The following is a 12,763-nucleotide window of genomic DNA, read 5'->3' on the forward strand; positions in this document are numbered from 1 at the left end:
CCATCGCTTTTTAGCGGTGTTTTGTCCTGACAGACAACGCATGTTGGGTAAAAAGATTCTAAGGTTTTCTGCTCTAATGTTTTAGTCATATGTTCACCTGAAGATGTGGCTTTTAATGCCTGAAACAGGTGGTGATCTAATAACAAAGGACTAAATATGGCTGAAGCGGTTATTAATACCCAATATGTTCATGAAATACTCCCCCGATAAGAGAGTGAGACACGCCTTCTGCTGCTACTAATCGTCACACACTAGTCCTTGGCGTTTCTTCCATTGAATGTAGCACATGCTCCTCCACGTCAGGTGTGTGGGCTGTGCAGGGCCTTCCACTGTAAGTCTTCTGAGGTGCAAGGGCACCTCTGTTCCTCAGACGCTGGAAAAGTCCGCCGAACAGCCTATCAGAGGGCACTCTGTCCTGTGGATATTTTTCACTGTAGAGGGCATGGGCTCGCAGGGTATGTTCATTTGCTAAACCATAGCAGAATATCGCTTCCGCCATTTCACTTGTTGACGTACAAAAGCGCAATATCAGTAAACATGTAAGAGAATCCACGTCTGGAAGAAGGTAAAACACTATGATATGCACCCAGGTTTGCCAGTACTATACAATAAGGCAGACAAAAAGGACAAAAACTAACGTAGCCTACAACACAACTCGAACCACGCAACTGATTGCAGATCACCTATTGGTAGGTAGAATACTGTGAGCATAATACCCTACCAACACATTTCACAAAGCGTCAGTGCAACGGCTGTGCTAATATCTGCAACCAAGCATCGCGCAGCCCCTCATATAAAAACTTCTTTATCCTGGAAAGTATGCATTTCCGGTCCAAAGTATATTGGACTTATTTTTCTTGTTTCGATCAGTGCTACCACCTCTCAAAGTATTCGACACTTTTTTTTAACGTCCTGTATCTATGTTTACTAGTTTTTTGAACAATGTATTTTTTCTACTTAATGCATTCTATTACAACGCCCGTAATTCAGTTTCATATTCCTTGCTACAAACGTGTATTGCATTTGAAGATTAGCATGTCTGTAATGTGCATCCATAAATCATGTTACTCTCGAATCAAAATTTGTACCATAGCAGCTAATTGGTATGACTTGCACACGTCCATGAGTTCTCTGTACTGGAAGACAAACAGTAAAATATTCCCCCTCTCACATCCTCTAACCTCGCAGTGGCCGCGCTACTCACCTCTCTGTCCCTGATATAAGCAGCCAGCATTACTTAGCTCAAGACCGAATTCACCAACATCCATTAAAATTCAGCACTTCTTAAAATATTACTGCCCCTGTAAGCTGTTTTGTTTGTTACTGATAATGAGAAGGAAAACTATGCTCTTAGGAAGTTGCAAGTGTTAGTTGATGTCTTGGATTTGGCTGTTAGTTTCTAGATGCATACTGTTACAAAATATGGCTGAGTATCGCCGACCACATGAACACTTCATTTGGGCCACATGTGGCCCGTGACCTGCAGGTTGGCGACCACTGGTCTAGTGTTTGTTGTCAGTGTGTGCATAATTTATTTCAAAATGACAGATGTACATCAGTGCTTTGGATTGTTTATTGCTGAATTTATCAAAATGTATAGTAGTCATACATGTTTGTGGAAATTCAAGAACAGGGAATACACCAACAGGGATAAGAAGGCAGCTGCTCATAATTCTTTAAAGAGTAATTATGAGCGATTGATTTTACAGCAAACGGAAACGGTAAATAAATAAATAAATTCGTTGCAGACTGTTTACCGCAAAGAGATAAACAAAGTAACGAAATCTATTCGATCTGAGCTCAGGGGATTGCTTGCATACTTTCACTCAGTTCTGTACTATGCCATAACCTTATGTGACAATGCAGCAAAAAAAGAATGCCCTGTTTGTTATAAAGAAGAGTGCAAGAAAAATATTGTGCCAACTTGATAATGTAATATCTTGCAACAGTGCCTTCAGGGATACATTCTCGTTTTACTTCCTAATATAGTATGTACTAATCATGCAAACAAAGTTGACATTCAGCACAGTGGCTGATCGAAGCGACTGTAAATGCATGCTCCCATCAGCCACTGCATCGAGTGTCAACTTAATTTGCCTGAATAATAGGTTATATCAAGAATGATTTAGAGATGAACTGTAGAATTCACTGCCACAATGCTACAAATAAACCTTTCCAGATGCACAATGAATACTTGTCTGGAGTCCAGAATGGAGTTTTGTATTCTGGCACAAAAGCCTTGAACAGGTGGCTGGTAAACTTCAAGTAGGGACTTGAAAATCCTGACTCAGAAACAAACTAAACTATAGACATTGGCCACATATATAATGACTGTTTTTCAAACATGTCTAAAACTGTAAAAATATTATTAGCTCCCCCTGTTGCAACGAATCTTAATGACACCATCAGCCGCTCATGTGGAGAAATTGCTCTCCCCATACAAGTATTTTTCTGTATTATACAAGGAGCTATGAATGTCAAAAGCCAATTATACATTTCCAGATCCATCCAAAAAGAATTACACCAGTTTTTAGATTCATTCTGAAAGTTGTGAAGTAAATTTATGTGCAAAAACTGCATTCCCACAAGTAGCCACTACCTAGACCATTTTGATCTGTCTTTCTGTTTCCTGTATTTTGTTTGCATTTTTTTTTTCAACACAAGTTGCGAACACAGACTGTAACAGCATTTCCTTCATTTCTGAATAAATGAAACGAACTCTGAGGTTACGAGAGTGTAGTCACTTGCCACTGAATTTTCTTTTCTTCACCGACATGGTGGGTGAGCTGTAGACTGGAACCTGTCTCATGTGAACACGCCACCCCTGCAGCGATATACTGCATGCACAGATAGTTGTGCAGATATCTGTGCAGACAGGTCATTGTGTGTGGATGTGCCCTAAATGAAGTGCACCGATTGTTGCGAACAGCGATCCACTGTGTCAACAGAGTACACACTACAATCAAAGCACTCATCGAACTTCTACTCCCACATAGGCCCCTGCATTACAGTGGAGCTACGGGATTAAAGGGGAACTGGTGTCTACGTCCAGGGTGGCACGTTGACTTCACTCGCTGCATGTGATGATAGAGGGCAGGAGTGCTGAATTGGTAGGTTGTCAACAGGTAAAAGCTATGCTGGCTTTACCCCTTAAAGTGATACTGTCGTACATTGACTGATTCATGTAGTATCTTCATTACACTTGAAAACTTACTAAGGGCAAGCGTAAGAAGGCTGTAGCAGCGAGCGCACCACGTCTTTCCTCAACATAACATATAAGTACGCCTTCAAATCCGTATGAATCAAAACCTTGGCTTCTCTGTGTTGGGGTGCCGATGAAGAATGATGCTTGGAGATGTGACTCTTCACTTGTTGCAGTACGAAAGGCGGTTTGGGTGCAGAGAGGGACTGTTGTGATATGAACAACTCTGATGGTAGCCACAGTGTCTCTCCATAGTCCATCTCAGCTGTTGACACGCTCGCTAACTGCAATACAGAAGCCAAGCGTGGCTCTAGTGGTAGTGTAGCTGTCCTGGTCATGTCATGTCACGTAAGCATGTCTTTGAGCATCCTACACTAGCGTTCTACCAGCCTGGCTAGGTGATAACTAGTGGTGTGGTGGTGCTGGAATCTACATAATTTAGCGAGTTCGAGAAACAGGACAGACTCAAACTGCCGTATTTGGTCTGTTGTTAAATGTACCAGGTAGCCAAACTGGCTGATCCATGCTGGCTGTTGTTTCTGCACGAATGTCTATGATTGGAATAGCTTCAGCCCTGTGGGTGTCTAAGTCAGTTGCCATGAAGATATATCTGAATCCTTCAGACTGAGGTAGTGAGTTCAGCAGAGTAATGTGGATGCGTGAGAAACAATGTGTCGTTTCAGAAAACTGGCCTATTGGTGTATGAATGCAATGACTGGCTTTGGCTTTCTGCCATATGAAATATAATTTGGTTCACAAATAACAGTCTTTTTCCGTACTCTGCCAACCATACCTGTCCTTGATAAGCTTAATTTTGCTGTTAGCTCTGTAATGTGGGAGGTTGTGCACTGAATGAAACACTTACTTGCGAAAAACAGTGGGTACAAATGGCCTATGAGGATTTTTAGAGGCATTGCACCATACCGATTTTTTATGCTGTTAGAGACACTTTTTTCACCTGCATCTCTACTTGGCACGAGTTCACGTAGCTGCACATCAGCTGCATTCGCTGCAGTGAATTTATCAATATCAGTGGTACAGGAAATTGCGTTTAGCCTCGAAAAATAATTGGTTCTTGTGCTATATGCCCCTTTAATGTGTTTCAGTTCTGTAGTAAACCGACTGACTTAAATTCTAATTGCCACAGAGAAAAAGTCTCCTTAGGTCTCTTGAAGGCAAGAGTGATGGGTTTGTGCTCAATCTATGCTGAAAACGACCATGTTTCTATGTAAAGGCAGAAATTCTGGATGGTCTCATATAACATGAGCAACTCCCAATTATAAACACTCCCCCTGGCCTGAGCATCAATCTCTTATGAGGGAAAAATCTAAGGGTTCCCATGCACCGTTAGCTTTTTGCAAGAGAGCCACACTGATTGCAAGATGACTAGTGTTATAACACTAGCTTCGTTATACGTCACTCTTCCCTAACAACTTCACCTCCAGTCCTGTCACGGGAAAAGCCATGTATAACACTAGCCTGCCATGACACAAGCTAATGTTAACCTCTGAGAGGATTTGGGAAATTTTTGACCACGTGTTTATCAAATGAATGAAAGTATCAGACAGTACTTTTAAATATAGTGCAATTAATAGAAAAACTAAACAGGCTTTAACTTTGGGGTTAATCAAAGTAGTAAAATTCATATACAAATGAAAAATCGAACAAAGGGCCAACTTACCCTTAAAATTGTAGGACTGTTTGCAGATCTTATGTGCAATACATAGACAGCATTATAAGTTCTGCTGGCGAAAAACAAGAATGGAAGCATTAGACAACTTTCCTGTATCAAGATGAATTACAGTCATTTCCTAACACCGCTAAAATTGCCGTAGATTTGTACAAGGTTATGTCACAGTCACAAATCGGTGACGAAAAAAATTGAAGATGATCTGACAAAAATCCTCCATATTAATTTACTTGGACTATAAAAATCGTCCAGCCAACCCAGTGACGTCAGTGATTACATCATTGGTTGTGTTTTAAGTCATGAGCAAGATAACAAGAACTGAAACTTCTTGGCAAATTAAAACTGTGTCATAGACCAAGAGTCGAACTTGGGACCTTTGCCTTTTGTAAGCAAATGGTCTACCGACTGAGCTACCCAAGTGTGTCTGACAAACCTTCCTCACAACTTTACTTCTGCCAGTACCTTGTCTCCTACCTTCCGAAATTCGCAGAAGCTCTCCTGTGAAACTTGCAGAACTAGCACTCTTGGAAGAAAGGATATTTTCGAGACATGGCTGAGGCATAGCCTGGGGGACGTTTCCAGAACGAAATTTTCGCTCTGTAACTAGTTCTGAAAGTTTCGCAGGAGAGCTTCTGTGAAGTTTGGAAAGTAGGAGACGTGGTATTGGCGGAAGTAAAGGAGGGGGGACGCCTCCTGAGTCATGTTTGTGTAACTCAGTCATTAGAGCATTTGTCCACGAAACGCAAAGGTCCCGAGTTCGAGTCTTGGTCCAGCACACAGTTTTAATCTGTCAGGAAGTTTCGTATCAGTGCACACTCCCCTGCAGAGTGAAAAATTCATTAGGTAAGCAGGAATTAATTACAGTACAAATGAGACAGAATTGTTGGTCATGGTGTTCAGTGTAAACTACTTCATGTACAACCTTTGTGATAAACGTTCCAAAATAGTCACTGACCACGGTGGCTTATTCTGGCTCTTAATTTGAAAGACCCAGTAGTTGACTCACATTACAGGCTGGGTGAGTATGATTACTAGATCCACCACAAGCCTGGCAAAATGCACCAAAATACTGATGCACTGAGGCAGAGAGTTCACATGTTACATGCAACTGAGGCATTTATTTATTAATTCCAGGAGGCATTGAAACAAGATGGAGCATGTTAACAACTTTCTTTTCTTCCGAAATTTGTGTCAGAATACGATATTTTGTATCATAAGACCCTGCAAGGGAAATCGGTTAGTGATACCAAAAGTGCTTCAGTGACATGTTGTTACACAATGCCTTGATGACATTGAAGTTTGTCATCGTGGAAAGTGGGCAAAAAATGCTGGAGTAACTACAAGATACTGGTGGAAGGGTGAACAATGCGAAGCTATAGGTCCTTGCATTTCTTGTACACTGTGACCACAACAGACTAAACATCAAAGTCCACTGAAAACTCTACCTGAGACCTCTTGACTCTTCGAAATAGTTGCTTTGGACATCTTAGGACCATTTCTGCGGGCATGGCAAGAAAACAAGTATAAAGGGTGAACCACAACTCCAATGAGAAACCCCTGAAAGGTTGTTCAGGGATACCTTCTGAGTATTTTGACACAAGGGACCCGCAGTCTCCTGCAGCTCGTTGCAGAGTTATTGCATTTCTTTTGGTTTCTTGCCTCAATTAATTTTGTATCTGTATTTCACTGAAAATAGTGCACAACTGTGTAAATGTCAACAGTATGCACTGTGTGTCTTGTTTCCATCTGCTCACTGTACCTGCAGTTGACAACAGTAGTATCCATTTTGCTCCTCACATTCAAGCTTGGTTTCAGTACTGCTCAGTTCTGTTTTGGATTTCCTTTTCTAGCAGTGTTAGTTGTGTGTTAACAGTGATGCACATCTGTATGGATAGGTTTACTGATAAAGGGCTGGCTGACATGCAACTCATGTAATAGGTTCACTGAATGTAAAGTAAGAGCAGCATAATGACACTGCACTGAGCTATTCCTGCAGCATGGGTAACCATATCACAGTGCAATGTTTCACCTGAGGGTTGTTGCAGTACTCTGTGTTGTGTATTGTACATTTCAGTTACTGCATAAAGCGGGCTGCCTTGCAGTTTTCCAAATATTTTCACAGAAACAAGGGCGATTATGGTAACAAAACGAATAAATCGTAATTACATTATTACTCTATAATGAGCCACCGGAGACCATGGGCCCTCATACCAAAATACTCACAAGGTATCCATGAACAACCTCTGAATCTTTGTCAGCGGAGTTCATGCTCGTCTTGTATATTATCAATTATTGATTAATTCTCTTGCTACACTGTCTCAGTGTCGATTGTTGTCGTCACAGTGAAAGTTTTGGCGGCCGCTGTGGCCGAGCAGTTCTAGGCGCTTCAGTCCAGAACCGCGCTGCTGCTACGGTCGCAGGTTCGAATCCTGCCTTGGGCATGGATGTGTGTGATGTCCTTAGGTTATTTAGGTTTAAGTAGTTCTAAGTCTAGGGGACTGACGACCTCAGATGTTAAGTCCCATAGTGCTCAGAGTCATTTTTAGTGAAAGCTTTTGTTACACATTTGGTCTTCCTTTTTGTAACTCCACAATACTGTCACAATACCTACATATCAAGGTACAAATTTTGTTGCTTCCCTATTCATATGCACACACCAAAAAAGTTTTGCATGACCTAGGTTCCGAGAGATCCGGAACCTGCACATAAAATTGGAGTAGAGATCAACATAAACATCATTTCACCCTTTTTACTGCTCATGAAAAACACACATTGTGTGTTGTACCACCATACAGCGAGAACTTCGGAGGGGGTGGTCCAGATTGCTGTGCACACCGGTACTTATGATACCCAGTAGAACATCCTCTTGCATTGGAGCATGGTTGTATTCGTCGTTTATTCATAAGTTTATCAAGGGACTGTGGTCCAGATTGTCCCACTCCTCAACAGCGATTTGGCGTAGATCCCTCAGAATGGTTGGTGGGTCACATCATCCATTAACAGTCCTTCTCAATCTATCCCAGGCATGACCACCAGCGGCGTTAGTCGGCCCCACATAATGCCACCCCAAAACATCTGGAAACCTCCACCTTGCTGCACTGGATGGACAGTGAGTCTAAGTCGTTCAGCTTGACTGGGTTGCCTCCAAACACGTCTCTGACGATTGTCTGGTTGAAGGCATATGCGACACTCATCGGTGAAGAGAACGTGATGCCAATCATGAGCGGTCTATTCGGCATGTTGTTAGGCCCATCTGTACCACAATGTATGATGTTGTGGTTGCAAAGATGGACCTCGCCATACACGTTGTGAGTGAAATTGCACATCCTGCAGCATATTGCACACAGTTTGAGTCGTAACACGACGTCCTGTGGGTTAACCGAAAGCATTATTCTACATGGTGGTTTTGCTGTCAGGGTTCCTCGGAGCCATAATTCATAGGTAGCAGTCATCCACTGCAATAGTAGCCCCTGGGCGACCTGAGCGAGGCATGTCATCGACAGTTCCTCTCTCTCTGTATCTCCTCTATGTCTGAACAACATTGCTTTGGTGCACTCTGAGACACCTGGACATTTCCCTTCCTGGCACAAAGTAACAATGCGGATGAGGTCGAACCGCGGTATTGACCTTCTAGGCATGGTTCAGCAACAGACAACACGAGCCGTGTACCTCTTTCCTGGCGGAATGACTGGAACTGATAGGCTGTCGAACCCCCCCCCCCCCCAAATCTGTCTAATAGGCGCTGCTCATGCATGGTTGTTTACATCTTTGGGCAGGTTTCGTGACACCTTTGGACAGTCAAAGGGACTGTGTCTGTGATAAAATATCCACAGTCAACGTCTATCTTCAGGAGTTATGGGAATCGGGGTGATGTAAAACTTTTTATGACGTGTGTAAGTGTGCAAACTGTCATGTATTAAAAAAATAGAGGACAACTCACTTTGCCTGAAGATGATGGGTACGAAACTCATTGAAAGCTTGTTGTCCAAAGCTCATGGTCTAGCGGCTAACGTTACTACCTGTGGATCACAGGGTCCTGGATTCAATTCCTGGCTGGGTTCCTTATCACCTCATCATCATTTTTGAAAGTGGCGAGATTGGTAACTGGAAAGATTGGGAACTTTTATGGGCGCTGATGACCACGATGTTGAGCGCCCCACAAACCAACATCATCATCATCATCATTAAAACCTTGCGACAAGATGACGCCACCAATTGGCCGATCACCTGAAAAGATTTTACCGTCAGAGAACAACACCATTTCAATCCAACGTGAATAAGAGAGAAGAATGTGTGCATATGATCTTCACTAACTGAACTCCACCTGAACAGGCTTCGGAAGGCCCAGTGGTACCAACCGACCTTCATGTCATCCTCAGATGATAGGTATCATTGTTTCATTGTTTTTCCAGTCATTGTCAGCTTCCATGAGAAAATAAGAAAGGTGACAAAACACACATGAAGCGCCCAGATTTCATTCGTAATTTAGGTTTGACTCTGATAAATGACAGTCTTCTCATGGGGCAAGAAAACGGACGTCTTCCAACGGAAATTCGAAAGAGGATTGCTGATCAACTGGCAGAAACTCCAGCGTTAGTAAAAAAAAAAAAAAAAAAAAAACACTTATAGATATGTCAGGCGTGGTGACTGTACTGAAAAAAGACAAGAAAACAAAACAGTGTTGTTTGTTGTTCGAAGTGTGAGAAGCCAACAATATGTATGGAGGACGCGATTTTTATGTGCGGGGAATGTACTGATTTGTAGGTGTAATGTTGGTGCTGAGCTAATTGATCTCATAAAACGTTTTATTTCCTTTTTCTGTTTTATAATTAGAAGATAACATCATTATGATAATTAATCAAAGAAACTGTAATTTTGTTCGTCTTTCATATGAAAAAAGTTAAACTTCTGTAAATTGTACTTTTCCTGAGAAAATGTAGGACATTCCATTATTTCATTCTAAACACAAGTTTCGTATCTCAAACATAGTATTTTACTTACTCATCTTGTTTAATAGACACCATTATTAATATCCCAAGAAAATAATGCTTAATGTAGGATTATGATATCAAACATTCGTCATCAGAGTTTCGGGTATCTCATACCTACCTCATAACTGGTGTAACAATGTCTCACCTCATTCACGGCGGGTTAATCTAAGGAATTTCCACTTTCCAATGGTATATAATACGAACATATTGTTATCTTACTTCTGGTTTAATCATTCATTTATGGAAAACACTGAGTGGGCGCCACCATGTACATTTGACAGTTCTCAGACTGAAAGTTGACTTTTGAATCACCTGAGTCTGAGGGCAATTATTTAGGAGATGGTGGTTCAGAATCTTTCAGAGCAGTTGAGGAAGAGAAGCCACATGGAGAAAATGTAACTATCACTAAACTGAAGCTCATAGGTCACGTACAAAAGTGAATGGGTACCATGCTATGATGACTGAAAACTTGACTCAGGGGAAATAGATTGAAAAATGGCAGACGATTAGATGGTAAGAAAAGAACCACTGAATTTGTCGTAGATAAAATTAACAAATAAAAAATATTCTGGCATGACCATCAGGACGAATGTCAACAACGTGGAAGACACGAGAAAGGTGTATGGGCAGTTTTGTTTTATCTCTCTTCAAAAGGAAGGAAGAAAGCAAGTGTGAGTTTTATGTCCCATCGACATCAAGGGAGAGACGAAGCCAAGCTCGGATGACGTGAAGGATGGGGAAGGATATCGGCCATGCCCTTTCAAAGGAATCAGCTGGCATTTGCCTGGAGTGATTTAGGGAAAGCACAGAGAACATAAATCTGGATGGCCAGATGTGGGTTTGAACCGTCATCCTCCCAAATGCGAGTCCAGTGTGCTAACTACTGCGCCACATCACTCGGTATCTCTCTTCAAGAGACGACAAAGCTGTTCATAGTCTATGCCGTCCAGGAAGTGATTCATGGTGCAAATACAATATATCACAGTAAAATAGCAAGAAATTTATTCACAAGCCATCTACACCTTTTGCTATAATCTGGACTATAATTCCCAAAACAGTATTTGTGTCAATTAGTAGACTGCATTTTGGTGCCTTTGGCGCAGCGGCAACGTTCAATGAAGGAAATGTTGGAAGGTGTGAAGTCCTGGAAAGACTGCTAGAAACTAGTGGCCATTTTACAGCGAAACAAATGTTAAATGCAGATAAAGAAAGACTTGGGGCACCAGTGAGACCCGTTAGAGACCTTGCAACGAGGAATAATTTTGGAAATTTGTGGTAAGGGCTTATGGAAACTGCTGAGGTCATCAGTCCCTAAGCTTACACATTACTTAATCTAATTTAAACTAACTTACTCTAAGGACAACACACACACACCTATGCGCAAGGGAGGACTCGAACCTCCGATGGGAGGACCTGCGTGGACCCTGACAAGGTGCCTCAGACCGATCGGCTACCCCGCGCGGCTTGAAACAATGGCACACGAGTGGTAATGAGCAAAAAAAAAGGAATGTCTAAAATGAGGATGAGATGGAAAAGGATGCAGACGACCCATACTAAGGAGCTGTGATGCATTGACAACTTCAATGGCTGTTTCTAATTGCCACAGTTTGTCAAAAATAACAGGTATACTCACTGGAGCATTGTGCACGTTTCAACACAAGGGTTTTCTTATTTTGCGAATCTAAAAGAAGATATAACCTTACATAGATCGAAAAGTGTAGACTGCTTTGTATCAGTATGTCCATTTATTACAAAAATAATTATTATCTCAAAACCGACAGAACTTTTAGAAATACCTGTGTTAAAGTGGTTAGAAATGTGTAGCCTACAAGTCATATTTATTTGAAACTTTTAGTCCCATTTGTTTCTGAGACAAGGTGCCTTTTATACGAATAAATTTTACGTTGTTTAAAATAGGGATTTTCCAATCTGTCTGGAGCCCTTTAATGTGACTACTGCCTATGTTCGACGTCCAAGTGCAATAACCATTCACAGACAGCACATAGTAGCGCTACCAGTGGACGGTATATAGAGCCTGTCGAGGGATGAAGACCGCGCATAGTGGGCGCGTGGTTTGAGGCGTCCAGCACAGACGCCGCAGCCACTCCCACCGGAGGTTCCAGTCCTCCCTCGGGCATGGGTGTGTGTGTCGTTCTTAGCATAAGTTAGTTTAAGTAGTGTGTAAGTCTAGGGATCAATGACCTTAGCAGTTTGGTCCCTTAGGAATTCACACACATTTGAACATTTTGATTTTGAAGGATGCGGAAAACAGCACAGTCATTGTGATGATGGGGATACGAAACAATTTATCTGACACCCGAAAGAGCATTATCATTGGCTTTCGGGCCAAGGCTGAAAAAATTTCCGAAACGGCTACGTCTGTGAACTATTTTCGTGCCATCATGCTAAAAGTATACCGAGCAAAATGACACTTCCCAAAAGCGGCGCCAAGGACAACTGTGGTGCATCACAGGCTATAGATGACATGGGTGAGCAACGGTTGTGGAGATGTGTATGGAAGAAAAGACTTCAATTCTTACGAGACTGACCACCCAGATGAACCAGTGGGCTGCCAATAATGTCTCCTCAACGTCCATTTTGCGAACATTGATGTGTATGGCCTCTGCAGCAAGCACCTGGTCCATGTACCCATGCCGACTGCTATTCATCAGCGATGATGGCTGGAATTTTGCACGCCATTACCGCAACTGGACGTCCACTGAGTACTGACAGGTGCCATCTGCAGATGAATCACGTTTTATGCTCCACCAGGCATGAAAACTCTGAAAGCAAACACTCTGCAATGATCGTCGTATGGGTCGAGGCCAGAAGAGAGATTTTTTTTAAAGGTATTCTCTGAGTGATCTTGTCATTCTGAGG

This window comes from Schistocerca cancellata, chromosome 4, assembly GCF_023864275.1.
Source record: "Schistocerca cancellata isolate TAMUIC-IGC-003103 chromosome 4, iqSchCanc2.1, whole genome shotgun sequence".
NCBI lineage: Eukaryota > Metazoa > Arthropoda > Insecta > Orthoptera > Acrididae > Schistocerca > Schistocerca cancellata.